Source organism: Monomorium pharaonis, unplaced genomic scaffold (genome assembly GCF_013373865.1).
Source record: "Monomorium pharaonis isolate MP-MQ-018 unplaced genomic scaffold, ASM1337386v2 scaffold_399, whole genome shotgun sequence".
In the NCBI taxonomy this organism is placed as follows: domain Eukaryota; kingdom Metazoa; phylum Arthropoda; class Insecta; order Hymenoptera; family Formicidae; genus Monomorium; species Monomorium pharaonis.
In genome coordinates, this window is record NW_023415691.1 from 10,526 (window position 1) to 27,910 (window position 17,385).

The window sequence follows — 17,385 nt, forward strand, 5'->3', positions numbered from 1 at the left end:
ATTTATAAGTAGTATTTTTGCTGAATTAAAATTAATCTTGAGATACAAAAAATTTAATAGCTTATTTAGAATAAAATCTTGAAAAAACATCTTATAACACATTTATTATAATATTTAACATTATCACATTTATAATCATTCAAATCAGAAACTAATAATAAAACGTGTTTTAATATATATAATACTGATATAATATTCAAGAACTGTCGACACATACATATATATATAAGGCTATATACATTGGCGCAAAAAAAATGGGACAAAAATTTTGATTGAATTTCTAGGCAATCTTCAAAGTGACACAATTTTGCGAAAAGTTATCCAAATTACATAAACTTTTTTTATAAATTAAAGGGCAAAGACTAATTTAACAATCCCTAGGCAAAAGTTTAATTTGTTAAGTGTTAAGTGTTACTTTTTTGTCGCATGAAAACCAAACATGTCTTTTTAAATAAACAAAGTAAAGTTTGTTATTATTTTTCACAAGTTTCTCGTTCAAATCTTGCTAATATTAATCCAGATTCTTAAAGTTTATCTTTTTTAAGCAATTAAAAGAAACATGTCGATACGATATTTTTTGTTGATTACACACAAGTTTGAAATTTGCACTGCATTTTAGAGTATATTAGCGAATAAATACAATATTTTTCGATACCAGAAAATAGTATCAATATCTAAATTCAATTCGAAACTGTTTGATTCAACGGAATAGTCGGACTTCGTGTCCTATCTACGATCTTATTGCTTCAATACGATAGTTGTAGCATCGGATAGTAAATATGTGACGGTAACATATTATAACAGGAAAAAGTGGAACGTTTCAGACATTCATTCATTTGCATAATTATATTTTCAAGTGTTATGTAGCGAGAATAACGCGGCCTTCTGAAGTTTTTTAATAATCTTCTAATAAAATACAATCAGCACAATGTAGCTTACAAAATACTTATAATTTGATGCAAGTTATTATTGGACAACTAAAATGCAGGCATGCAATTGCGGCTTATGCAAAAGCGCGACAATGTTAATTAACAAGAGAAAGAAATATTAATGGAAGTAAAAAAAAGATGTACAAAAAGAAATAGATTTTTGTTTAATTGTATTTCAATTTCATTATCAAAGGCGTCATCTCGAGATGTTCTATTTGTAACACTATCTTTCAATGAAGTATGTTTCTCTTTGAGAGATAAGTATCAATTATTTAAAAAATAAAAATTAAAAATAATGTTATATTTTTTTATTTTCACAACTATATAAATATTACAGTTAATTATCACAACTATATAAGTATATCACTGTAAATCAGTGATAGTACACTGATTGCAATTGAAAGTGTACTAAAATCTTAATAACAATAATTATAAAAAAGTTAACAATTACAAACAATTTATTATTTACTAATAATATGACAATAAACCGTTGTCATTATTTCTCTAGCAACGCCAAAATTTTTTTAGTAAAACGTTTATTTTCATAATATTTTTTTGCTTCCGATTTACGCATGCATTAGTTCCCCTACACACTTTTAATGTACGCAGCTCGATAGCCCTTGGCGCATTAATTCCCGATTTCTTCACTTCCCGATAAAGTTATCCGGAAAATAAATCTTAAGTTTAACCAATCACGTACATGAATCTGGTTTATCTTCTGGATAATTTCAACCGCAAGATAACTGGACATAAAGAAATCGGGCATAGAGCTGCCAAACAAAGAAACAGTAGAGGGCAGGCACAAGTTTTTTTCCTCTCCAAGCCTCAGCGCTCTACTCAAACGCTATTGAAATGTTGCAACCTCGAAAATTAAACTAGGTTTACGTTAATCCTATATGCGTACTGAGGGTTAAATTTTTTAGGAACGGAATTAATCAAGGAAATTATTCTTAGATGCATCTTTATGAGGTGTTCCTGCGGATTAAGCAAATGTAAAATACCTTTTTATTTAATAAAATAAAATAAACCAGATTTATGTCATTATTGTCTTTTTATTCCCCGGTTATATAATACACATTTACAAAATTTATTTTTTATTTTGATTATTAATGTATATGTAATAGCATAACAATTTTCTTTATTTTATAACAACAATACACTTGTCGGTTTCACAAATTGTTTTTAAATATTTATACGCATTTTGTATCAATTGGAACAAATTTTATACGATGTGGATTAATAGGGCGAAGCGTACCATCAAGTATCATTCGTAGATCTTTTAAGTAATCCACGGGCTCCAAATAAAAATTGTGAATTAAAGGAGCTAGCATTGCTTTCATCTCCAACATGGCAAATCGTTGCCCTACAATTTGAATATATCACAATATGTTTAAAAAAGGATAAAGAAATATAAAAAATATTAATATTTTAATTTTACCGATACAATTACGTGGTCCAGCACTGAATGGTATATAGGAGTAAGGATGACGATTTCGGATATTTTCAGGTAAAAATCTATCTGGGTCAAATATTTCTGGATTTGACCAATAATTAGGATCTCTGTGAACACCATAGATACTAAGATGTATCATTGTTCCGGCAGGTATTAAATACGAATCTGAAAAAAAATTTATAACAATGTAATGTATGTAGATACGTACAAATAAGAATTAAATTCTTTATAAAAATTTTAAAAACAAATATCTGTCCATAATGCTGAAGAACGGTTATCAATACTGAAAAGCCTTTTAAAGCAAACCTCCTAGCTCATTTTTAAGAAACTAAACATTACACTATATTAATATTAATAAAAATATGATCTGCTTAGGTATAATTAAAGCAATAAAAACCCAGTTTATATATTCATGATTGCTATACATAATTCATAGTTCATACATCAAGCGACGCAGTAGCGCGCGCGCGCCCACAGAGAATGCGCAAAATCTGGCCATCAACCTTCTCGTGGTGCGCATTGAGTAATGCTAATGCTGGAGATAACAGGCATAAACAGAATAAAATGCAACTTTAATATATCATAAATCTGCTAAAAAAATTGTATAGACTTCTTTTTTTTTTTCAAAATTATAGAGGAAAGTTCATATTTTACGATAATTCTTATAAAGTTTACGAGATAAATTCATTACATGCCGTGAAGCATCAAAATATGAAAATTATTAAACACAACATACGTTTTGATTTTTAAACAGGGTATCGATTATGTGACTTTTCCCCTAGGGCAAAAACGTGAAAAGTGAAAAAATTCAAGTTACTGTCTCTTTCTATTCAACACCAATAGAAAGAGATAGTTACATAAAACTTTTCACTTTTCACGTTTTCGTCTTAAGGAAAAAATTACATGATTGCTGCCCAGATGTCGAATAAGAAAAAAGCAAAAAAGAAAATCTGACAAATGTTCTTTAAAGTAAAGACTTCAAGCTTTAAAATGAAAAACAATTTTTCAATACAATAAATTTTAAAGAACTTATGATTACTTAAAGTTGAATAAAATTTTAGCATAAATTTTTGTTCCGCTTTTGTTGCTCAGTATATATCAGATTGTAAAAAATTGTATTTTACACTAAGGTTTAATTAACTTAAACAATTAATTTTGTAAATGTTACAAGACAACTTATCTTGTTTATTAAGAGGGTAGTCTCGTGTGTCAAGCGGAAAAATAAAGTAAATTTCTTTATTTATTTTTTCTAAGATAATACTGTATCTGAATAAAAAAATCTTTTTGTTTATGATAATATTATTCTAAAAGAATAATATTATAATAAACCAAAAATATTTTTTTACAAGAAAATACTAATTTTTTATTGGTTTTTTATAAACATTAAAAACAAGTCTAAAAAAAAATAAGTTGCTGGCGCAGGTAATTTCAGCTGTTTGTATCATCTGAAACAATAAATCTAAAAAGGTTCTTAATTTGTACAAATGCCACTATCGCTGCAGATAACAGTTTTTCTTAAAAATTGGAAAAATGACGGCGATTTTTACAAATGTGTCACAAAAATTTTGTTTTTTTACTAAGTTTTTATACTAGAAATATTAATTAAAATTACAATTTTAGCATAACTGAGGTTCCGGCGATAGTGATATATATGCTGATTCAATAAGCCTGTAAAATTTTAGACCGGTTGGTAAAAACGTTTTTGAGAAATCACCTGCCCCAGTTGCAAAAATACTGTTTCGAGAAACATGCGTTTGAAGTTTACGAAGCAGAAAAACACTATTTATTGAAAACTTACGGCAACCACAGGCTAATCTGCGATTCCAGGTCAACTTAGTAGTCCTTCGGCTTCGTATTATTATTACTTATTTTTGTATACACTGCATCGGTATTACTCGCATTAATTAATTTTTTACCTCATATTACAATCGCATGACATTCTGCAGACTGTAACTCGAAAACTATTTCTAATTTCGACTTAAGACTTTATGAACATATTCTTTATTAGTAAAGCTTTCAATTAGGACTATTCTTAAAAAATCGATTTTTTTGAGACAGCACATGAAACCACACATTTAAGATGAGACAATTAATTTAATTTTAAATAACAGAACATTATAATTTATTATATTTATGTACGAATAAAGTTTCGTATAAAAATAAATGTAACAGATCAAACAGTTACGTACTTAATTGTGTCTCTTCCGAAGTAACTCGTAATATAAAATAAGCACTTGGATATAAACGTAATGTTTCTTTTATACATCTCTCTAAATATTGTAGATTTTGCAACGATTGAACGGTAAGTTTTCCTTGACTCTCTTGCATAATAGCATCGACTTCTTTTCTAACACAATCCTGTATCAATGTTAATTAGAAAACTTTTTTCATTATTCCAATATTTCACTTGTATACAGAAACAAAATTATAAAATTTTAAGAATTTATTTTAACCACGTTTTAATTAATGTTCTCCAAGTACATAAATTGTATTTAAAATGTGTTTAATATATATTTATATACACTCGGAGAAAAAAAAATGTATTAGTAATTATAAATTTATAAACAAATAGCACTTTAATTATGTATTATAGTTAAAATAAAACCAATAAATTATATAAACTAAGAAAATTTCGTAACATTAACTATTTTTAGTAAATTTTTAATTGAACTACAAAGAAATGGTAATACAAATGTATGTGAAAAAATTCAATTGAGATTTGAAATCGGAATTCTTTATTCTCATTACCTAACACTTAAGGTGCTATGGCGCAATTGTTTCACTGTTCATAGTTAATATTTTGATTGTATAGTTAATCGACCGTATGTATACTAAAAAAATATAATTGTGATAACTTATTTGTATAAATTCTGTATAAACTTTAACTAAGTAATTTTCACTGTAACTAAATAATTAATAATGTAGCTGCATGGTGTGTGATACAAACCATTCTTATTTATTTAAAATTTAAACTTTAGTTGCAATAACTATACAACTGTTCATTGAAGAATGCCCAAAAGTTCTACGAATCAAACTTGTAGAGCTGTTACTTTATAGTTGTCACGACTATAATTTTTTTTTCATTCTAAGTATCTTTAATTCAATTAAATAGAAAAAAACAATGTAAGAGAAATTTGTTCACACATTACGTAACAAGTATTATTATACGACAAGCATAAATTAATATTTACATGCAACAAAACATGTTATGGTATTTCTATTACTGTTATAAAAACATTTAGAGTATTGTGATTAAACAAAAGATTAAATAGTTCCCATAATTAAACTAAAATATGTTATCTTTTCTTTTAATTACAATGTTTAACGCCTATATTACCTGAATATCTTTATGTTCGGCCAGGAGTGATAAAGTATAGGATACAGCTAATGCTGTAGTATCATAAGCCTATAATCACACATTGTTTTTTATATACGTTTAATATTGCTTAATAGTGTGTGATACAAATTATTTTTATTTATTAATAAAAGAACATTATGTACATACCGCAGCTATAAAGACATCGACTTCTTCTCTAATATCAGAATCAGTTAACAGACCTTCTTGAGACGCCAATATTAAAAGATCCAACATAGCAAGTCTTTTTTTTTAACTAAATCAATTTAAATAGGAATATATATTAATCTTATAGTATAACTTTTGTTTATATTATTTTTGTTAAAAGATATTGAATTTAAATTCTATTACAAATATTACATTAATATATATTTGTATCATAATACATACGTATATTATTGTAACACAATAATATTTAAATTTTTGTACCGTAATTCAACAATTTTTTTGCTAAGAGGGAGTAATTGAAATTTTATATGTAGCTTGAATTTTATTACGTACTTCCAATAGTCTCTGCAACTGCCATTGAATTTTCATTGAGATTTTTCTTATGTTGTTCATAGTGTTTATGATAAATTTTTCTCTCTGCAATAATCTATAAGTATTCAACATTAGTTCTCTTCTCTGCATTATTTATGTAAATGTTAAAAACGTATTTGTCAACATAATATGTTGGATAAATTGTCTTATGCTTTTCAAATAAAAATTATGGGACTTTTCTTCCTTACCTTTTCTTTTTACATAATAGAATAATTGTAAAAAGTATTTAAGATGAAAAAATTTGTTTACATACTTTCTCAGTAAAGCCATGTAATATTTTCAGAATCTTTGTTTGTTCTCTATTTTTTGACGTTAATGAGAATATCCATTCGTTATGCAGCCAAGGGCTCAAGAACCTAAATTACACAACTTGAGTTATTTTCCACGGATTCACATGTATACACACACGTAAAGCCAGTTTGTCTAGGGGCTTCACATGTGCTTACATACAATTTTATAAAACTTAAATAAAACTATTTCGTAATGTAGATGGTGAATATTGATACGCGAAAAAAATATAATAAACTTGATAATTCTGAGATCTCGAGATCTCTTGCGCAAAAAAGCTCACTTAAGTTATTTTTTTCAATTCACATATACATGCACACATACACACAAAGCCGGTTTGTCGTTCAAGAGGCTTCTTAATGTGCCTACATACAATTTTATAAAACTAAAATGTATAAAAAATTATTTTGTAATATAAATAGTGAATATTGGTGAATAATACACGAGAAAAGTATAATAAGTTAATAAAAATGAAATAAATATATAACATAAACACAACACACACACAACACATACACACACACAAAATTCATGATATATATGTGAATGTCAAAAATATTAATAATAAAGTAATAAAATTTAATAAAATTACAAGCTTCTAAATATTCAAATTATAATTACAATTATATATGTTAATATATCCATTTATCTATATATATATATGTATATATATATATATATATATATATATTAGTGTAAGTGATAAATATTGGTACGCAACAAAATTTAATAAAATTAATAACATTAATAAAAATTAAATAAATAAATAATAATAACACATAAACAAATAATATTTATAATTTATATGTAATAAATGTCAAAAGTATTAATAAAAAGTTAATAAAATTGCAATCATTTTTACAAAAAGAAGTAAAATTCCACCAGAAAACCTTAAAAAGGTAAAAAAGATACGCCAAGTACATAAACGCGTGCTTTCCAAAATAAATTTGAGATCAATACAGTTAGCCAAGTATATTTTTAAGAAGACTTAAAAAAATTTAATATACATCTATTTAAAAATTGCTTAAACGGGCTTGATGTTTAAATGATTAAATGATTAAAATCAACCAACGGGACTGTAGTGAAGCAAGAACTTAGCGTTCCGGGCTCGTTAATACGCAATAACCCATCAATGTTATACAATATAAAAATTATTGTACGAATAAAATAATAAAAAAATAATAATCTAACAAAACTTTACAAAATTACAAAAGATACGTCAAATATATAAACGCATTCAATGGTTCTATTAAAAAATTAATTGAAAAATGGGATGTATGAATAATAACAGATAATGAAGCAAAAACTGACAGATAGTAAAACAACACCCGAGTTACATTAATTGCATTTTTGTATATACATTTATCAATATCAATAACATAGAGCCTTGGAAATTCAGAAAAAATATGAGCCGGGCACGCCAAGTTTTTGCTTCACTATAATCCCGTTAAGTTGATTTTAATCGTTTAATCATTTAATCATCAAGACCGTTTAAACAATTTTTTAATGCATGTTTATTAAATTTTTTTAAGTCTTTTTAAAATTTACTTAGCTAACTGTATTGATTTCAAATTTATTTCAAAAAACACGCGTTTATGTACTTTTTTGATGGGATTAAATTATTATACTATTTACACCAGTTGTGATATAATTCTTTAAAATTTTTTCTGGTGACTACTATTATACATAATAATAATTTTTATATAAATGTTCTCTATGCATACGACATATATAGTACAATTATTTCAATTACCTATATCGAATAACTTCAATTAATTGATGAAACGCTTTTCGATATTGCTGATAAAATAAATCCGTTTTTTTCAAAGAAATTCCCATTGCAGTTTCTAAAAAAAAATTACATTATTGTAATGTAATCTTATACATATTTAAAAAATATTATTGAAAAAATGAGATAACTTTTATTTATTATAATATCGGTATTTTACACAAAGAAGGCCCGATAAATAATGCCGGTTTTGGCCGACCAACCAGCGCTTAAAATTCATATAGATTATCGTTAATAATCCCTGCAGAATATAAAAATATTTTTGTGAACTCTAAAAACGGATGGGAACTTATTAGTGAGATTTAAAAATAAAATACGATGTTACGTTGTAGATTTTCAAATATCTTACGTGGTATCCTCAAAATAAGCAATTTAATTGTCTTTACGGAGTTGTTACTCGACTAATTATTCCAAGCGTGATATAAATATCCACTATTGTCATTCAAAATGCTAATACAATATGGTTGTATGTACGTTTCTAAAAATTATCACTGTCGTGTGGAAACTGTTGTTCGTAAGTTCTCGGAGTTTGATAATATATTTGACATCGTCAATTTGAAGTTTAAAATGTAAAACTAAATGTAATTAAGATTATATCAAAATAATTATCAATATTATATTGACTTATAGAATGAGTTCTATTGTCTCTCGTTACTCAGAATGATTTATGTTATCGTTAGCACAATCGTCTCTTATGAATCGAGGGGGTTTATTAGTGTGAGTTTCTCTCGCCTCTCAAAATGATGTAATCTCAAAATGTGTATGGCTAATGTCGATAACATGCTCAAGAAAACATATAAAATTAAAAAAAAAAAACAAATAAAAAGCTTCAAAGAAAAAGTATGGCAAAAAACAAATAAAGAGCTTAATATAACTAACAGATCGAAAATATTGCTTTCTGCCTATGCACAGCTATCAGGAAAAAACTTAAATTCTACTAGCAACAATTTTCATGCGATAGCGATGACTTTTCCAAACATACACACCGCCACATTAGATCAGGCATTTCGAATGACAATCATGAATATTTATATATACCACGCTTAAGTCGAATAATAACTCCGTAAAAATTAACAATTAAATTACTTATTTTAAAGATACAGCGTAAGCTATTGGAAAATCTACAGCATAACATTGTACTTAATTTTTGAATCTCATAAGTTACCATTGGTTTTTAGGCTTTAAAAAATATGTTTGCAATCTGCAGAGTATTAGCAACGATAATCAGTATGAATTTTAGAAGCTGGTTAATGGGTTAAAATCGACACCAGTCCTTCTTTATACATAGATACAGTTTGTTTGTCATTTATATAAGTCAAGATAAAATCTGTTTCCAACAGAAAGATAAAATCTCTACATAAATATATAAATAGAATGTGATACCACATATTGCGTTCATCGTATGTTCACCAATAAACGGTATTAAATCTTTTGTAACAGTGTCTCCTGTATTCTTTAAAGATGTTGTCATTCTCTCGCCTTCTTCGATTAAAATCTCAGCAAATTGCTGTAATATATTAAAATTGAATGTGGGATTTAATATCTTTCGTCGTGATTGCCATTTTGAACCTAAAATAATAACAAAAAATATAATACGATAATACTGTAAAAGATATAAATGACGCTTATGTATGATACTGTGAGATGGTTCTCTCTTCTTTTAATTAGTTATTGATTATTTTTAATTTGTTAATTTGCTAATTAATATTATATATTTAAAATTTATTTTCTTTCACGCGTACATATAAAAGTACGTAATCAAATACAGACATCAATGATTTAGAAAAGCATGAAGTCTATGCATAAACCATTTAGTATTTTAGAAAGTAATACCTATAAAATATAAAATACCTATAAAACTATTAATTAGATTAAATGACATTATAATGAAAAAAAGTTTATTAAAGTTTGGTAAAAAAGTAACAAAAATTATAATAAATCAATACTTTTTTAGTAATTAGGTATAAGTACTTGATAAAATATTTTTTTAATGCAAAACGCGTACTTTTGTATTAAACATTATCGAATAATTACTTTTTAAAAGCAACTTTTCTATACCCTATGTATTCAAATTTAAAACTTTTATATTAATAAATATAATATTACCTTTACTGACAAGAAGACCTGTTTTGAACCAAGGCTGTAAAAGGTCATACAATTTACCCTTTTCGATATGTTTTGTACTGCCCAGTATTATCTAGAAAATTAAAAAAAGAAGGTACAAGTCAAACTGTGTACTTAATTTTAATAAATATAATTAGTTTATTTAAAATATTTTATTATTTTTATCAAATTTTTTGAGTGTTTTTTATAAATATTAGTTCCCACAACCCGTTATTTACCTTTTTTTTTACGTTTTAAAAGTAAATTACAACGATAATTTTATAGATAACCATCTATGTAAATTTGACAGCTGCAAAATTTCAGTCACGATAACAATTACTCTCGCGACACAAAGTAATCACAACGAGAGAATTAATCAGCATCGCGGAAAATTAGCAGCAATACAAGTAACATCTTTTTTTTACAAAGTAAAAACATAAAATTGTTAAATTACTGGTTTGCCAATAATGTATACAAGAATAATTTTTTTTTATTTTATTACCTCCAGATCATCGGGACGACGAATAAACACAACAGGTATTAAGAAGAACCATACTTTAAAAAAGGAATGAGACAGTATTAGATTAATGTATACCTTCCAGATACCCTCTGAAAAAAGTTCAAGCATTTAGAATACACAAATACATTTAATAACCAAATTAAAACACCACCTCTTTTTCTGGCTATAAATTTTTTAGAAAAGATAAAAAAAGGGCGCCAAGTGTGCGTGCATGCGTGCATGTATGCTTTTAAAGAAAATGCTATTATTTCACGTAATAACATTAGACAAAATAATTTTAATTTGGCACTACAAATGTATGAAATTTTAATAAAATTATGTTTTTCTCAAAAAAAAACAAAAAATATTTTTTCTCTACAAAAGTAATGATATGAAAAAAAAACGTCAACTATGAAATTGGATGTTCATACGAACTAGAACGTCTACATTAACAAATATTTATTTGTACAAATATTACAAATAAATATTTTACTACAAAAACTTGGCGTCGCTAAACCAAATAATTTATTAGCTCTCCTTTTTTTTTTGTTCGTCTATCTGAATGTGTGTGTGTGTGTGTGTGTGTGTGTGTGTGTGTGTGTGTGTGTGTGTGTGTGTGTGTGTGTGTGTGTGTGTGTGTGTGTGTGTGTGTGTGTGTGTGTGTGTGTGTGGGCGCGCATGTGCGTGCATGCGTTTGTGCGTATGTATTTAGTACAGTATATAACTTCGTTTATCAGGAATCGATTTTTAATAATTTAATCTCTTACGCATGCATACGTTCTCTTTCTCGCTCACACACACACACACACACACACACACACACACACACACACACACACACACACACACACACACACACACACACACACACACACACGTATGTATAATGTTATACGTATATAACGCTATTACGATTTTAATTGCAAAAAATTGTAATTTTAACTTATTATTATTTTAATATGTAAGTTAAATTGCAAGAAAACGATTTTGTATTAAAACTAATTATTCGATTTAACAACGCCAAGTTTTTGTAGTAAAATATTTATTTGTATTAAAATATTTATTTGTAACATTTGAACAAATAAATGTTTGTTAATGTAGACGTTCTAGTTCGTATAAACATGCAATTTTATAGTTGGCGCTTTTTTTTATATCAATACTTTAGTAGAGAAAATATATTTTTTGTTCTTTTTGAGGAAAACATAATTTTATAAAAATTTCATACATTTGTAGTACCAAATTAAAATTATTTTGTATAATGTTATTACGTGAAATAATAGCATTTTCCGTAAAAGCATGCACGCACGCACGTACTTGGCCCTTTTTTTTATCTTTTTTTAAAGAAAGGTAATTCTATGCGGATATCACATATTTTGTACTATTAGGCATTATAAATCCACAAAACTATAATTAACTTACTAGAACATATTTAAACAATGCAATATTTTATACACATTTTTCTTTGCATATTTCGAATGTCAAATTGTTTTATTTATAGCAATGTACATTATTAAAAACCTGTACAAATAATATAGTATTCGAATTACAAAATATACATTTTTATGTGTGTATTTCTAAAATGTCAAACTAATTTTTATTTAAAATTATTTTTAATTTAAATTATTTAAAGTACAGTAAAATCAATAAAATATTAATTAAATGTTCTATATAATAGTTATAAATAATTTATTAATAAATATACACTAATGAATATTTTTAAAAATAATATAATTGTAAGAATACTACAATATATTCTGCACTATATTGATAGCATGTAAACAGTAGTCAGTATCATAGGTACTGAATACAAGATAAGTTTTTCCACAACATTAATAACATTAGTTGGATATTTCCAAAGCATTTCACCTATCTATCTCATCATCAACATCAATGAATAGAAAAAAAACCTGTATAGGCAATTCAAAATCAAATTAATTTTTATTCAAAGTTTATATTTAATGTAAATTATTTAGATTCAGAGTCATTACAACATTTTTGCGAGTAAATGTAATAAATATTAATCTATTGGATTGGCAAGAATGTCATTCGACAAAAAAAAAACATCAGAACAGTAACAAAAAAACGTCACGGCAAACATAAGACTATACTATATGAGAAAACCGAAATTACTTTCTTGCCAACCCAATATATTTATTACATTTACTTGCAAAAATATTGTGATGACTCTGCATTGACTCTCTGAAGTGTTTTGATAGTACTAGTGCTTATCCCAAGTTTGTATCTCCAAATTGTTCTCGAAATTTGCATATTTTAAGATTAATTAATTAATTAATTAGTTATTTAATTTTAGATACGTATTGACTCTTTAAAATCTTCCAAAGGTATAATGTTTATCTCAAGTACGCACCTCCAACCGTTCACGAGATTTGCATGTTTTAAAATTTAATTAATTAATGAATTTTTAATTAATTAATCCGAAGACATCTGATAATACTAGTGTTTATCCCAAATTCGTATCTCTAACCGTTCTCGAGATGTTTTACATGTTACAACAAACGGTACCTTTCCTCGTCTTGCCTCTCTCTTCCTTTACATGCCTACAAGGTTGACAACGACGACGTATCTTACATGAAAATTTTGACATTTCGACTTTGCGTCGTGTTATCTCCTATCATAAGGTACGTAGAAGAAAAATAAAAGCAGTTTTTTTATATAAATCGACCCCAAGCTTTCGATTAAGCCTAGTTAGAACTCGATCGATTTAGCCATTTCTGAGATCCGATAATCTCCGGTGCTCGCAAATCGCGTACTCGCGTAAAGAACACGATCAGTCTCGCGCTGCGCTTTCACTTAGCGCGCGCCACTATCGTGTCTCTTGATAATCAAATTTCAAGAAAAAATTTTTCAAAAACTTTATTGTTTAAAATTTCTACTTTCTAAGACTAATACTTTAGTGAACCATTTTCTGATTTTTTATGAAGCAACAAAAGCTACGTCAAATTAAAAAATTTTTATTTTACGAAATTCCATAATGTAAATTAAAAATTGCACACAATGTAATGTACAATTTTTAAAAACATTATTCTTTATTCTTAATTTGTACCCTTTAAACATTCTGAAGTTAAAATTTTACTCTAACTTTCAATCTTAATTAGATCTCTTACTTTGTACTTCAGAATAATTATTAAAAAATTTATTTAAGAAAAATATTATTTTATATAAAAAGTGGTTATCTAAATATTAAAGAAATAGTACAATTGTTAGTTTACAATGTTGTTTAAAAAATTGTTTAGTTGTTCAATAATTTGATAATGTTTTTTATCTATGAAAAGTTAGAAATTGGAAGTATATTACATTTACATTACATAATGCATTTTATTATTAAAATACCGTTAAAACTAATTACAAGAAATATTTGTGAATATTATTTATAACATTTAATATTAATACAAAACAAATGTTTCTTACATTTTACAGGAATATTTTTATATTTTAAAAAAGTTCATTTATTACAATATATTAAAATTTGTAACTTACCGTGTGAATTTTTCCAAATTAACAATATATTACCAATAATTGGATAACCTGGTGGTCCTGGTATTTTATTGATTAATCGTCCATTGGGTCCATATTGCACGTAATAAAGATATGTCAAATACCCAATTAAGACAAGTAATAATAATATAATAAACATCTTTGTTGTATTGATTGTTCTAAACAGGTTCAGTTTTCATCAGTCGCGACTTTCAGTTCTTGGATTGTACATAGAAAATACTTTATATTTATATCGTGACAAACCTTATCATTATTCTAATAATAATGATAAATTCATCTAAACATTGATAAGTAACATGTCAAGTGTAACATGTCAAAATACGGTAATTAAACAAATATAAAAAATTTGAGTAAATTTTTTTCATTTCTAAAAACTATAAATTAAATTAAAATTATATAAAGTCCCACATAGAAATGAAACCTCTAAAAGACGTCCATTAGACGTCTTCCATGGAAGTTTGAACTTCCAGTGGACGTCCATTAGACATCCAATATAGAGCCATTAGAAATTCACAGTTCCGCATTACGTACATCTATTAGACCTCCATTAGACGTCGTCAAAGGGGTTTATTAGACGTTGCGTGGATTATTAATAAAGGCTTCACGGAACCTCGATGGATGACTGACGGACGTTTTGTGGATCATTAATAGAGGCTTCATGGAGCCTCGATAGATGATTGACAAAATATAAATTTAAAATAAAAATTTCATTTTTCAAAAATTATTTTTATCAGCAGTACATGCTAAATTTGGATCAAATTTTTATTAATTAATTAAATTTAAATTATATTATTTTATTTTATTCTTACTTGCCGTTGGTAGGTTTTGATAACCTGGGACCTTAGAATTACGAACCTTGTACTTTATCTGCTATGCCAATTTGACTCATCGATATGGGTATTTGTTATTGTCTACATATACCTATATGTTATAAACTGACGCAATTATATTATTTTTTATAAAAACAATTAAATTTTGCGAAACATTAAAAATAAATAGCATTAATTTATTTACTTATTAATTTCATTGTTAAATTTATCTTTTTCCATCACTTTAATAATTTGATGGAAATTGCGATCTATTTAGCATTAATATTTTGAAGCGTTCAAATGGTTACTTAGATGGTTAACTACATAGATCATATATTCTAAGAAGAATTGAATAGTACCTTTATTATCCTGTTTTTGTTCAGTACATGATGAATTTAGATTTTGTGCATTTTTTGTGCGCAATAATTGTAGACAAACCGTTACTTTTGAAAACATTATCTTTATGATAATTTTTTTAAATATCAAATGGATCTCTCATTCAGAATGTTATAGTGTTGTCTGATTTTTAAGTCAACTACGACGCGCATGGACGGCTCAAAAATCGGACCATTGTGATATCTTTTATGAGACATTAAGCTGATATCATTTAGCTGATGTCATAAGAATAACATTTTCAAGAAACTTAAATGAAACACTTCAATGAGATATCTCAAAGACCTCTCTTATTGTTAGTAGACGTTTCTAATAAATGTTACCATTTTGACATCATTTCCAAGATATCTAAATGTTTTCTTAAAAAAGTTCTCTTAAAGTTTTCATTCTGGCAAGCGTGTTGTTTGTGTAACTTCCACCATGAAAGTAAATATTTCATAGAACTATGGAAGTTTAGTGGATCCCTAATAGACGTCTATCTAACTTCCACCATGGAGGTAAACCTCTAATGGAGCCATGGAAGTTTACCGGATCTTTAATAGACGTCTATTTAACTTCCGCCATGGAAGTAAACCTCCAATGGAGCCATGGAAGTTTACTGGATCTTCAATGGACGTTTATGTAACTTCCGCCATGGAGGTAAACCTTCAATAGAACCATAAAAGTTTACTGGATCCCTAATGGACGTCTAACTTCCGCAATGGAGGTAAACCTCCAATAGAGCTAAGGAAGTTTACTAGACCTCTCATAGACGTCCATCTGACTTCCATCATGGACATAGACGTCCCATGGATCTATGAAGGTTTAATGGACGTCCATTGGACATCCACTGGATGCCAATTTCTATGTGGAGTCTATGAAAAATGTTTAATTCTTAATTTTTTAATTTAATAAAATTTGTTTATCTCATGAAACAGGCATTAATAGTAACACTTCCGAAATTAATAATCTATAATTTTTATCAATTTAAATGAACTTATGTATAACTATAAATAACTTTAATACATATTTTTGTTACTATGCACAATTAATGTGTAACGAACTAAATTTTTCTCACTACGCACTCGCTTGCTCTCTGGAATGACTGCTCACTCACTGCTTATCTTAGTAGATCATTCAGTATTTATAAGTTGCATTGCTGAATTAAAATTAACCTTGAGATACAAAAAATTCAATAGATTATTTAGAATAGAATCTTGAAAAAACATCTTATATTACATCATTAGAGTGACGGCGTATGATTGGATTAATGTGCATGTGGAGATTGACGGTCGGATTTTGCATATTATGTAACTCCACAATAAAACTATATTGCTAACGTCGGACTTATCATAGAAGAAGTGGGTGAAATCAAAGAGAGATAAACGTAATGAAAATCATGTACCTGCATCGTTGTGCGCAAACGTAGCACATGGTTAATATTCACGCGCGGGGCGCGCGGTATAAGCGGAAGCAATTTTTGCGTGCGCAAAACTGTCAAGGTACATCAAATAGCACTATAATATTTTCACTCTCTTTCGAGCCCAACTAGCAATATATAAGTATTACATATATGTATAACTCTGAAAATTGTTGGTGGAAATTTACACATACTAATCTGAATACAGCGGATAGCTAACGCGCCAATTTTACTGAAGTCAACAAAAGGTTAGGTTCGCCATTTTAGCAGCCTGCTCAGATCACATATAAATATACACATACACCTACACAT

At 27.3% G+C, this 17,385-nt stretch overlaps 1 pseudogene; it reads right to left on the minus strand.

The window, feature by feature from the left end:
* Positions 1-1,961: 1,961 nt before the first annotated feature.
* On the minus strand, positions 1,962-16,780 carry LOC118644218 (annotated as a pseudogene).
* Positions 16,781-17,385: the final 605 nt, after the last annotated feature.